Source organism: Triturus cristatus, chromosome 9 (assembly GCF_964204655.1).
Source record: "Triturus cristatus chromosome 9, aTriCri1.1, whole genome shotgun sequence".
NCBI classification, from domain to species: domain Eukaryota; kingdom Metazoa; phylum Chordata; class Amphibia; order Caudata; family Salamandridae; genus Triturus; species Triturus cristatus.
Genome location: NC_140592.1, coordinates 1,019,977,046 through 1,019,990,092, shown reverse-complemented (window position 1 = coordinate 1,019,990,092; position 13,047 = coordinate 1,019,977,046). Strand labels below are relative to the sequence as shown.

Here is a 13,047-nt window from a genome sequence, read left to right as displayed (position 1 = left end):
ACATTATGTAGATGTACTCCACTTTTTAAAATGTGATTTACTGCATAAGATAATGCAGACAAGTCGCTTTCAAATAAAAGATGAAACAAATAAGGAATACTTTGACGAAATCTTGAATCTTCAGCACATAGTCTTGTAGTCCGATACTCAGAAGCTGGAATCTGTTCTTCGTATCGTCCACCTTTTCCTGTAGGAAACAGCTGAGGAAAACATCGAGCTTCCAAGCTCTTCTCCCATACACTCACGGGAGTTCCTTTTGCTTTCTTCATCTGAAACAGATCAATAGTGTCTCCCATAACTTCTTTTGAATGAAGAGGATGTATGCTAAAATGTTCATAAATTTCTTCTTCCTTTGACTTGTCCACTTTTTCAATTTGTCCAGTTGGTGTTTCTGTGTCTTCTTGTAAATCTTCTTCTTCTTCATCTATATAAATTGATTCATACCATTTATTATTCCTTTTCAAATATAAATTTGCTCTTTGTACTTTCCGTACATCTACCAGCTCCTGCCAAATCTTCTTATTCTTTGTAGGTACACCATTAACCAGAATAACTAATGGTTCAGTTTCCAAAGTATCTGCATCAATAGTTTCCATATTTTTTTTCAAATCCAAGGGCAAATACACCACTCTTCCTTTTAAACCTCTCAGTAAATCTGAAGGAGGTAATTTACCAGTTTTGGGCTCCATACGTACTATGGTCTGGAATGGATGAACACATTGAATGAGTATAGACTCCTATGTATTTAAATCAGAAAGTTCGGCAGGAATAGCATCCAATTCTAAATTATTATGTACAGCTCTGGTCGGCATTCTATTTTCTTCTAACTTGTTATAACAGTATTTACAAATACGCTGATCTTCACCCAATTCAAAACAATTTTCCAGAAATAAATATGTTGCAAAATCCTTCCACTTATAATTATCTTCATTATCACTTTTTTTATACAGATCAACATTCCTTGTTTGAATTTTATAATGGCTTATGCGGCAACAAATACAAATAATATTTGGTCTTTCATTAGAGATGATAGTAAATTTTGTCATTTCTTCCTCAAAAGTTTTAGTAATAATGAGTTCTACATTCTGTTCCTCATTTTCCTCATTAACTGTGTCCTTTTCTGCACTTTCTTGTTCTGGACCAAAGTAACAAAACTGAATCTCATCAGTAACCTTCACTACATCTGATACAGATCCACGGAACAGAGCATTATTCAACTCATTCAACTTTACTGCTGGACTTTTAGCAAAATACAATGTTCTCACAAACTTTCTCATTTCAGTATGATGAACAGCCAGCATCCTAAAATGATGAAAAACACTTTTACACACTTTTCTAGATAGACAAGCCAGAGAATGTCCTTGCAAACCAGTATTCTCTCTCACTCTGCATGGATCTAGTGTTTGAAGCACCTTCATCTTCTGTTTTACACTCTTTTTACTATATTCTCTTGGAAAGTCACGTAATTTATCAATAGATTCCTGACGCACAGTACAAATACTACTACAGTTCCAAGTGTACACTGAGGCTTTTGGACGTCTCCCCATAGCCTCAGCAGCCATTACTTCTTCCTCATTTCTTGGGACCATTTTCTCTTTTTCCATCACACAACCATCCTTAACTTCATATGCTCTACCATTGGTGTCAACTGCATGCAACAAACTATTACTTTGAAGATAACTCTCTTCATTAAAAAATGGTTCAGTACTTGAACTGTGCTTCCATTCTCCCAAGAACACTTAACAAAAGTTACTTTTTTTCACTTCTCTTTTCCTTTTGCTTTGTGACTTCATTGCATTGACTAATTTATCTAATCTACGCATCCTATTCAAAATTAGAATAAAAAGTTTTCTTTTTATTTCCAAAGCCTTACTTACAATATTTTCTATAAAAAAAATTTCTTAATAAATTTTGTTTTTTTCTTATATTTTTTCACATCCTTTAGCAAATTTAACATCACTCTTCTCTGAAACATTTTTCGACGAATGTTTTTAAAATCTAATTTTCGTGTTAAATCATTTTTACATACTTCTGATTGTACATTAGCTTTTGTTTTTTGCTGTTGACTCTGTTGTTGCTTTGTACATAAAACACTGTTTGTTTTACATTTATTTTTGCTATTTTTTTGTTTTTTGAAGATCTTTTTTAAGAAATCTCTACTCTGCTTACCAGTAGACTTTTTCTTTTTGCCATCACCAGCTTCTCCTCCTATTTTTTTTTTTCCCAGTTTTGTCCAGATATACTTGTTGTTGCTTTTCTTTCCTCTTTCTTGTCCTTAAAGGCATTTTTTTTATTTTTTCACTGTTGCTCAGCAATACCTGCAAGAAACTTAAAAAAAAATATTTTTTGTAATTATAATTCATTAAAATATTTTTTAAGCTTTTCATTAATTTCAAATGTTTTACCATTTGCCTCTCATTTGTGATATACTAATTTGTGCAGAGTGCTAACCACCACAGTTGAAAAAAAACAAGCTGTCCCTTTCCTGCAAGTGCATGTTTTACAGAACAACTGCAACACAAATTACATCTCTGGCCACAATTCCTGTGCGCACACAGCCTCATGGTGTGCTTCTAAGCAGAAAACAGAATTTGATTTGCAAATTCAAAGCACATTTACTACTATGGTAGAGCAAGTGATAATTACTGTTACAGCCTGAAACATTTTCCTTGTAGATCACAGAGGCAGAAAAGAGCACGTGTCCTATCAGCTACTTCATACCATGAGCATCTGCAACCTGGGTGAGTGATTAGACTAGAGCAAAGAAAATGAGGCCTTGATGATGTTTTTATGTGTTTCCGTTACACACTGCTATCTGAAACATCACACAGAACTGAGTACTACACATGGGTGTGTTGGAGAAGCTGCTGCGTGTGTGTCAAGAGTGTGTTTCTTGAGACTGTGTATTCTCTGGTGCAAGAGAGATGAACAAGGAGACTTCCAGAACTGCATGAAGACTGCAGGGATGTATGTAACAGTGCATGTGTGCTAAGGGATAATTTGTGTAAAGACAACAGGCTGCCCCTTTCCTGGGACTGTAATTCTTACTGAACAACAACTTCACAAATTTAATCTCTGCCCACAATTCCTGTGCGCACACAGACTCATGCCATCATTTTAGGAACATAACACAGGCTGCCCCTTTCCTGGGACTGCAATTCTTACTGAACAACAACTTCACAAATTAAATCTCTGCCCACAATTCCTGTGTGCACACAAACGCATATTGTCATTTTAGGCACATAACACAGGCTGCCCCTTTCCTGGGACTGCATTTCTTTCAGAACAACAACTTCACAAATTAAATCTCTGCCCACATTTCCTGTATACACACAGACTCATGCTATCTTCTTTGGAACAAAACAGTGTTCCTGAATAGTACCAAATTACTGTTACAGCCTGACACATTTTCCTTATCATTTACAGAGGCAGAAAACAGCACATGTCCTAACAGCTCCTTGAGACCATGACCATGTGTTACAGGGTGAGTGATTATACTAGAGCAAAGAAAATGAGGCCTTGGTGACGTTGAATGTGTTTGCATTACACAGTGCTATCTGAAACATCACACAGAGCTGAGTACTACACATGAGAGTGTTGGACAAGCTGCTGCGTGTGTGCCAACAGTGTGTTTCTGGAGACTGTGTATTGTCTGGTGCAAGACAAATGAGCAAAGAGACTTCAAAACTGCATGAAGACTGCTGGGATGTATGTAACAGTGCATGTGTGCGAAAGGTTACTTTCAGTTTTGTACATATGGCAACTACCTGTGCCTTTGTTATTTAGAAAGAGAAATCTACCCTGTTGGTTTCAAATGTTTTAGCTTTTGCCTCTCATTTGCGACTAAGTGATTTCTGCTGAGTGCTAACCACCACATTTGAAGAAAACAAGCTGTCCCTTTCCTGCAAGTGCATGTTTTACAGAACAACTGCAACACAAATTACATCTCTGGCCACAATTCCTATATGCACACAGCCTCATAGAGTGCTTCTAAGCAGAAAACAGAATTTGATTTGCAATTTCAAAGCACATTTACTACTATGGTAGAGCAAGTGATAATTAGTGTTACAGCCTGACACATTTTCCTTGTAGATTACAGAGGCAGAAAAGAGCACATGTCCTAACAGCTACTTCATACCATGAGCATGTGCAACCTGGGTGAGTGACTACACTAGAGCAAAGGAAATGAGCCTTGGTGACGTTGAATGTGTTTGCGTTACACAGTGCTATCTGAAACAGCACACAGAGCTGAGTACTACGCATGGGAGTGTTGGAGAAGCTGCTGCGTGTGTGCCAAGAGTGTGTTTCTGGAGACTGTGTATTGTCTGGTGCAAGACAGATGAGCAAAGAGACTTCAAAACTGCATGAAGACTGCTGGGATGTATGTAACAGTGCATGTGTGCGAAAGGTTACTTTCAGTTTTCTACATATGGCAACTACCTGTGCCTTTGCTATTTAGAAAGAGAAATCTACCCTGTTGGTTTCAAATGTTTTAGCTTTTGCCTCTCATTTGCGATTAAGTGATTTCTGCTGAGTGCTAACCACCACATTTGAAGAAAACAAGCTGTCCCTTTCCTGCAAGTGCATGTTTTACAGAACAACTGCAACACAAATTACATCTCTGGCCACAATTCCTATATGCACACTGTTGGAAACCGGGCCACCGGGTTAGCAGTCACCAGGTTCCCAGCACAATGGTAGCTTGGCCCGAGCGGTTGGGGGGCAGGCACCGTGTTAAGCGTACGTCACACCCACACAATAACCATGCGTTCATCCGTTCCAAAAACGACACTACACCGTAAAAATTATGAAAGAAAGTAGTTTGTCTTTATCTTATTTTCTCTTAGTTGCAGGGTTCATAAAATAAATACAAGACAATAAGATTCTCCTTTAAAAGGGCAGGTCAAATAAATAATACCCCAGTGGGGTTTCAATAAATAGGATCAGGTCATAAATAAGCAAGGAATAAATAGGGGTGCAATAAATACAAATGGCTATTAAATACTGTCAGACAATAAATACAATGCAGGAATAAATACAGTCAGACAATAAATACAGTCAATAAATAAAGCACCTTCAATAACTTAAATAACACAATTAATGACAATTACAGTTCACATCACTTTCCTGAGGTAGTTTGGTTTTACTATGCCCAAGTACAGCTTGTGGTCATTTGGATGACATGGGGGGTGTCCCACCTAGATTGGTCAAGGCTGGGCCTGAACTGAGGTAGAATAAGGGTAACCTAAGGATCTGGCTCTCCCAAAATACACAACCACTCACAGAGGTCACTGCACCAGTCTCAGTTCACCCCTGGCACACCCAGGCTGGTTCTAACACCCCTCTAGCCCCTAGAATGGTCTTTTAGGGCTCCACAGGGCCTCAGATGCCCTTTCTACCACTTACTGCCCTTTTCACGATGATCGGCTCCGCTCGGCGCCGTGTCGATGTCGTGAGGCGGCTCCGGCTCGATGTCGCTGGGCGGCTCCGGTTCGGTGTCGCTGGGCGGCTTCGGATCGATGCCGCTGGGCTGTTCCGGATAGTTGTCGCTGGGCGGCCTCGGTTCGATGTCGCTGGGCTGCTCCGGCCCGATGTCGCTGGGCGGCCTCGGCTCGATGTCGCTGGGCTGTTCCGGCTCGATGTCGCCTTCCGGCGTCGCAGGGTCACGGTCTCCCCGCTTCCGGGTGTCTCCGGAGTGCGACCTCCACTCCCGACCTCCGGCGCGCTTCACCTCAGATTCCGGCGTCTCCGGAGTGCGATCTCCACTCCCGACCTCCGGCATGCTTCACCTCAGATTCCGGCGTCTCCGGAGTGCGATCTCCACTCCCGACCTCCGGCGCGCTTCACCTCGACCTCAGGTGACTCCTTACTCGACCTCCGGTGCCTCTCCACGACCTCCGTCGGCGCCCTCTCTCGACCTCTGACGGCTCCGGGTACGACGTCTGCTTTCTGTCAGCGCCGCTTCTTCACCTCAGGCCTCAGGTCTCCAGGCTTCTCGACGTCAGGACTCCAGGAGGACACCGCTAAACAGGTCAGGAGCTTACTGGTCTTCTTCTTTAAGGCCTCTTCACAATATTTTGGTCCTTAAGATGGTTTTTCTGGTCTTGGTCCCACACAGGGCTCTAGGCTGGGCTTGGTCAGTAGGGACTAGCATCAAGGGTGGGTTTCTGGACCCCACTCCAAGCACTGGTTTCCACCCCTGCTGCCTTACTCCGACCTCCTTCTGAACTGGTCCTCTCTCCTCTCTAGTCAGATGCCAACTGCCACTCTGAGATGGCCTCCCAACATTCTAAACTGCCTCCCTCTGTCACAGGGTTCCAGAATGATACGGAAGGTTCTAGAAATCTCCAGTGGGTTCTGATGATGTCACAGGTGACAATGGGTGGCCACCATTTTGTGTCTCAGGCCCTCAGACAGAAGTTCCAGGGGTAGGGAAAATGGCTCCCTGACCCTGCATCAACACTAAAAAGTCTGGTGGTTCCCAAAAAGGAAAAATTCTAACAGGGTTTGAGGCAAAAGTGGGACAAAATAAATAATGATGAGGAGGGACCACCCAAAGGGCTGACAGGTCTAACACACACAGCCTCATAGAGTGCTTCTAAGCAGAAAACAGAATTTGATTTGCAATTTCAAAGCACATTTACTACTATGGTAGAGCAAGTGATAATTAGTGTTACAGCCTGCCACATTTTCCTTGTAGATCACAGAGGCAGAAAAGAACACATGTCCTAACAGCTCCTTGAGACCATGAGCATGTGCATTCTGGGTGAGTGACTACACTAGAGCAAAGGAAATGAGCCTTATTGACGTTGAATGTGTTTACGTTACACATTGCTATCTGAAACACCACACAGACCTGAGTACTATACTTGGGAGTGTGGGAGAAGCTGCTGCGTGTGTGCCAAGAGTGTGTTTCTGGAGACTGTGTATTGTCTGGTGCAAGACAGATGAGCAAAGAGACTTCCAAAACTGCATGAAGACTGCTGGGATGTATGTAACAGTGCATGTGTACTAAGGGTTATTTTCAGTTTTGAACATATGGCAACTACCTGTGCCTTTGCTATTTTGAAAGGGAAATCTACCCTGTTGATTTCAAATGTTTTAGCTTTTGCCTCTCATTTGCAATTAAGTGATTTCTGCTGACTGCTAACCACCACATTTGAAGAAAACAAGCTGTCCCTTTCCTGCAAGTGCATGTTTTACAAAACAACTGCAACACCAAATACATCTCTGACCACAATTCCTATATTCACACAGACTCATGCTGTGTTGGTAGGCACAAAACACAGGCTGCCCCTTTCCTGGGTCTGCAATCCTTACAGAACAACAACTTCACAAATTAAATCTCAGACAAGAATTCCTATATACACACAGACTCATGCTGTGTGCGAAAGGTTACTTTCAGTTTTCTACATATGGCAACTACCTGTGCCTTTGCTATTTAGAAAGATAAATCTACCCTGTTGGTTTCAAATGTTTTAGTTTTTGCCTCTCATTTGCGATTAAGTGATTTCTGCTGAGTGCTAACCACCACATTTGAAGAAAACAAGCTGTCCCTTTCCTGCAAGTGCATGTTTTACAGAACAACTGCAACACAAATTACATCTCTGGCCACAATTCCTATATGCACACAGCCTCATAGAGTGCTTCTAAGCAGAAAACAGAATTTGATTTGCAATTTCAAAGCACATTTACTACTATGGTAGAGCAAGTGATAATTAGTGTTACAGCCTGACACATTTTCCTTGTAGATTACAGAGGCAGAAAAGAGCACATGTCCTAACAGCTACTTCATACCATGAGCATGTGCAACCTGGGTGAGTGACTACACTAGAGCAAAGGAAATGAGCCTTGTTGACGTTGAATGTGTTTGCGTTACACAGTGCTATCTGAAACAGCACACAGAGCTGAGTACTACGCATGGGAGTGTTGGAGAAGCTGCTGCGTGTGTGCCAAGAGTGTGTTTCTGGAGACTGTGTATTGTCTGGTGCAAGACAGATGAGCAAAGAGACTTCAAAACTGCATGAAGACTGCTGGGATGTATGTAACAGTGCATGTGTGCGAAAGGTTACTTTCAGTTTTCTACATATGGCAACTACCTGTGCCTTTGCTATTTAGAAAGAGAAATCTACCCTGTTGGTTTCAAATGTTTTAGCTTTTGCCTCTCATTTGCGATTAATTGATTTCTGCTGAGTGTTAACCACCACATTTGAAGAAAACAAGCTGTCCCTTTCCTGCAAGTGCATGTTTTACAGAACAACTGCAACACAAATTACATCTCTGGCCACAATTCCTATATGCACACAGCCTCATAGAGTGCTTCTAAGCAGAAAACAGAATTTGATTTGCAATTTCAAAGCACATTTACTACTGTGGTAGAGCAAGTGATAATTAGTGTTACAGCCTGCCACATTTTCCTTGTAGATCACAGAGGCAGAAAAGAGCACATGTCCTAACAGCTCCTTGAGACCATGAGCATGTGCATTCTGGGTGAGTGACTACACTAGAGCAAAGGAAATGAGCCTTATTGACGTTGAATGTGTTTACGTTACACATTGCTATCTGAAACACCACACAGACCTGAGTACTACACTTGGGAGTGTGGGAGAAGCTGCTGCGTGTGTGCCAAGAGTGTGTTTCTGGAGACTGTGTATTGTCTGGTGCAAGACAGATGACCAAAGAGACTTCCAAAACTGCATGAAGACTGCTGGGATGTATGTAACAGTGCATGTGTGCTAAGGGTTATTTTCAGTTTTGAACATATGGCAACTACCTGTGCCTTTGCTATTTTGAAAGGGAAATCTACCCTGTTGATTTCAAATGTTTTAGCTTTTGCCTCTCATTTGCAATTAAGTGATTTCTGCTGACGGCTAACCACCACATTTGAAGAAAACAAGCTGTCCCTTTCCTGCAAGTGCATGTTTTACAAAACAACTGCAACACCAAATACATCTCTGACCACAATTCCTATATTCACACAGACTCATGCTGTGTTGGTAGGCACAAAACACAGGCTGCCCCTTTCCTGGGTCTGCAATCCTCACAGAACAACAACTTCACAAATTAAATCTCAGACAACAATTCCTATATACACACAGACTCATGCTGTGTGCGAAAGGTTACTTTCAGTTTTCTACATATGGCAACTATCTGTGCCTTTGCTATTTGGAAAGAGAAATCTACCCTGTTGGTTTCAAATGTTTTAGCTTTTGCCTCTCATTTGCGATTAAGTGATTTCTGCTGAGTGCTAACCACCACATTTGAAGAAAACAAGCTGTCCCTTTCCTGCAAGTGCATGTTTTACAGAACAACTGCAACACAAATTACATCTCTGGCCACAATTCCTATATGCACACCGCCTCATAGAGTGCTTCTAAGCAGAAAACAGAATTTGATTTGCAATTTCAAAGCACATTTACTACTATGGTAGAGCAAGTGATAATTAGTGTTACAGCCTGCCACATTTTCCTTGTAGATCACAGAGGCAGAAAAGAGCACATGTCCTAACAGCTCCTTGAGACCATGAGCATGTGCATTCTGGGTGAGTGACTACACTAGAGCAAAGGAAATGAGCCTTATTGACGTTGAATGTGTTTACGTTACACATTGCTATCTGAAACACCACACAGACCTGAGTACTACACTTGGGAGTGTGGGAGAAGCTGCTGCGTGTGTGCCAAGAGTGTGTTTCTGGAGACTGTGTATTGTCTGGTGCAAGACAGATGAGCAAAGAGACTTCCAAAACTGCATGAAGACTGCTGGGATGTATGTAACAGTGCATGTGTGCTAAGGGGTATTTTCAGTTTTGAACATATGGCAACTACCTGTGCCTTTGCTATTTTGAAAGGGAAATCTACCCTGTTGATTTCAAATGTTTTAGCTTTTGCCTCTCATTTGCAATTAAGTGATTTCTGCTGACTGCTAACCACCACATTTGAAGAAAACAAGCTGTCCCTTTCCTGCAAGTGCATGTTTTACAAAACAACTGCAACACCAAATACATCTCTGACCACAATTCCTATATTCACACAGACTCATGCTGTGTTGGTAGGCACAAAACACAGGCTGCCCCTTTCCTGGGTCTGCAATCCTCACAGAACAACAACTTCACAAATTAAATCTCAGACAACAATTCCTATATACACACAGACTCATGCTGTGTTGGTAGGCACAAAACACAGGCTGCCCCTTTCCTGGGTCACCAATTCTTACAGAACTAATGCTAATTTCAAATGTGCTGCCATTTTCCTCTCTTTTCTTTCAAAGTGATTTCTGCTAAATCCTAACCATCACAATTAAAAACAAGCTGTCCTTTCCTTTCAACTTCAAGTCTTACTTTTCAACAGCAACGCAAATTAAATCTCTGTCAACAATTCTTCTCTGCACACAGACTCATGGTTTGATGGTAGGCACAAAACAGTATTCCTCATTCTTACCAGTACACATAAACTTATTGTGAAAACATACTCCATAATATCTTACAAGTTCAAAACAGTTAAATATCTCGCAAACCTCAAAATGTAAAACATAACTTTTGAAGAAGATTCACAATTCTAATTTTTATCTCAAAAATCACCACATACATCCCCTCTCAAACTCATAACTCACCTTTTAAAATAGTTAGTTGAGAAATAAATGTGCCACTCAAACAGCAGACTATCAGAGTCAGAATATCAGAGCTCCACACCTCTCTCCTCTCTCCAGAACCAGTAAATGGCAATATTTCGCTCTCTTTTTTCACACATATACATGTTAATTTCAAATCTCAGTGCTCCCACTTTTTTTCAAATGAAATCACACATTTCTATTGGTTGAAAACTTCAACCCCTTTCCAAATGTACCCTTCCCCCAACTTGTCTCCTGCCTGCTACCATAGCAACAGGTCATGGAACACTGCTGTGAGGAGAGAGGTCAGAAGTTCAGCAGACAATGTTTCATATCCAAAGAGCAAGAGTGCTTGACTTTTCAAACCTAACGGCAAATCCATAGTAATGTTCTTTGGTAACACATTTTTCTGAACCAATACAAAACATGCTTTTTAAAATTTAAACATACAGCCTAGTTTTTAGTTTAGAATGGTTTGAAACAGCCAATGAGTTCTTTTTAAAAAAAATACTATGTGTGCCTCCATTTTTCAACTGTCTTTCATTTCATATTGGCTTTCTACTGAAAGTCACCTCCTGAGTGCATCCAGATCTCCTTGGAAGATGTTCACAGTGTGGATTGTAGGTCACAGCTATGTCTTCTGGAGTGAATAATTTGCATAAAAAAGAGGTATGGTGAGAGACATTGCTTTGCCAAATGTAGACATTAAATGGATTGGTCAGAGAGGGTTAAAGTGGCACCAATTAATGCCTTTGTATAAAACCTTTCTACATCTCCCACAGCCTAACCTTATTATTGTGCACTGTGGTGGAAATGACCTTGGCACTTTAACTGGGGTAGGTCTGGAAATGCTTATTAAGGACACCTTTGTGCAATTGATGTTGCTTTTTCCACAAACTGCCTTTGTATATTCTAACATATGCCAAAGGCAAAAGTGGAACTGGTCCAACCAATTTTGTCCGCAGATTGACAAAGCAAGGAAGCACGTCAACAAATCTATTTCTGCTTTCCTCAGAGACTATGGTATGGGTTCTATATACCACAACAACTTGCGTTACAACATGCAAGACATTTATAGAGGAGATGGTGTACACTTCACTGATGAAGGCAACAGAGTCTTCCTCTTGAACTTTAGACTCTGCATCGTTACTTACTTGTAGGTACCGAAAAACACACAATAAACACAAGGGCTCTTTTTAGAGCCACCTTATATCTTTTCACTTAATTGCGAATTTTTATTATTTTTTTGTTTTTAAAATTTTTTCGGGTGCGCGCACTCGGCGATTTTTTTTTCCAAAATATAAATCTTTTTTTTTGCCCTACAAGGTCCTACTGTCACCCCCCTACAATGCCTAGTGGGTCAATATCTCCCCACTCTGCCCCCTTTTCACGTTCTCCCCCTTTGTTTATCACCCCCTCTTTATGCGAGAGACAAAATGGCGGCCGCCGATTCCTGATTTCCACCGATTCGAATGTTTACTGACATCTAACAACCAATCAGAAGTACGCTCGCGCTCGCCAGGGTGCGCGCACAGGACTTGCTCAGTGCGCGCACGCTGCGCGCTTACAGATATATATATTGATTTAAATGCTAATTTCTCAGGAAATACTGAACAGATTTACACCAAACTTGCAAAAGGCACTTCATGGACCTTATGGCTACCTCTCTGCCAAATTTCACATAATTCTGTTCAGCCGTTCGGGCTGTAGCTGCGACTAAAGTCCCTATGGAAAAATGCATGGGGAAAACGCGTTTTGGGACCCCCCTTTTTTCTCGGCCCCCGCTTGACGAATCACCCCGAAACTTTCAGGGTAGGAGCTGAGCGGAGCGCCCCATTAGTTTTGAAAATTTCGCGAGGATTCGTCAACCGGCGCCAAAGTTATTCAAAATATAATTTTGAGATTTCCTATGGAAACACGGTCCTAACTATAACTACCTACTGGCGACCGCCAGTAGGTTATATATATATATATATATATATATATATATATATATATATATATATAGTGTGTCTGTATGTATAATATTTATATATGTGTGTGTATATATATTTATATTTGTGTGTGTATATATGTGTGTGTATATATGTATGTGTGTATATATGAATGTGTGTGTGTGTATATATGTATGTATATATGTGTATATATTTATGTGTGTATATATGAATGTGTGTGTGTGTATATGTATGTATATATATGTATATATGTAGATGTATGTATATGTATATATGTATGTGTATATATGTATATATGTATGTATATAAGTGTATATATATGTGTGTATGTATATATATGTGTGTATGTATATATATGTGTGTATGTATATATATGTGTGTGTGTATGTATATATATGTGTGTGTGTATGTATATGTGTGTGTGTATGTATATATGTATGTGTGTATGTATATATGTATGTGTGTATGTATATATATGTATGTGTGT

At 40.6% G+C, this 13,047-nt stretch overlaps 1 protein-coding gene across 8 annotated transcripts in view; it reads left to right on the top strand.

Moving 5' to 3' along the window:
* The window catches only part of TTLL5 (tubulin tyrosine ligase like 5), a 1,306,640-nt gene that overhangs the window by 47,859 nt on the left and 1,245,734 nt on the right, over nt 1-13,047 (top strand). For 2 of the 8 annotated variants that reach the window (XM_085626702.1, XM_085626703.1), the window contains exon 2: nt 2,676-2,741. The exons of the other annotated variants lie outside the window; for them this stretch is intronic. The gene's annotated coding sequence lies outside the window, so the exon portion shown is untranslated. The remainder of the gene's footprint in view (nt 1-2,675; nt 2,742-13,047) is intronic. 8 annotated transcript variants of the gene reach the window in all.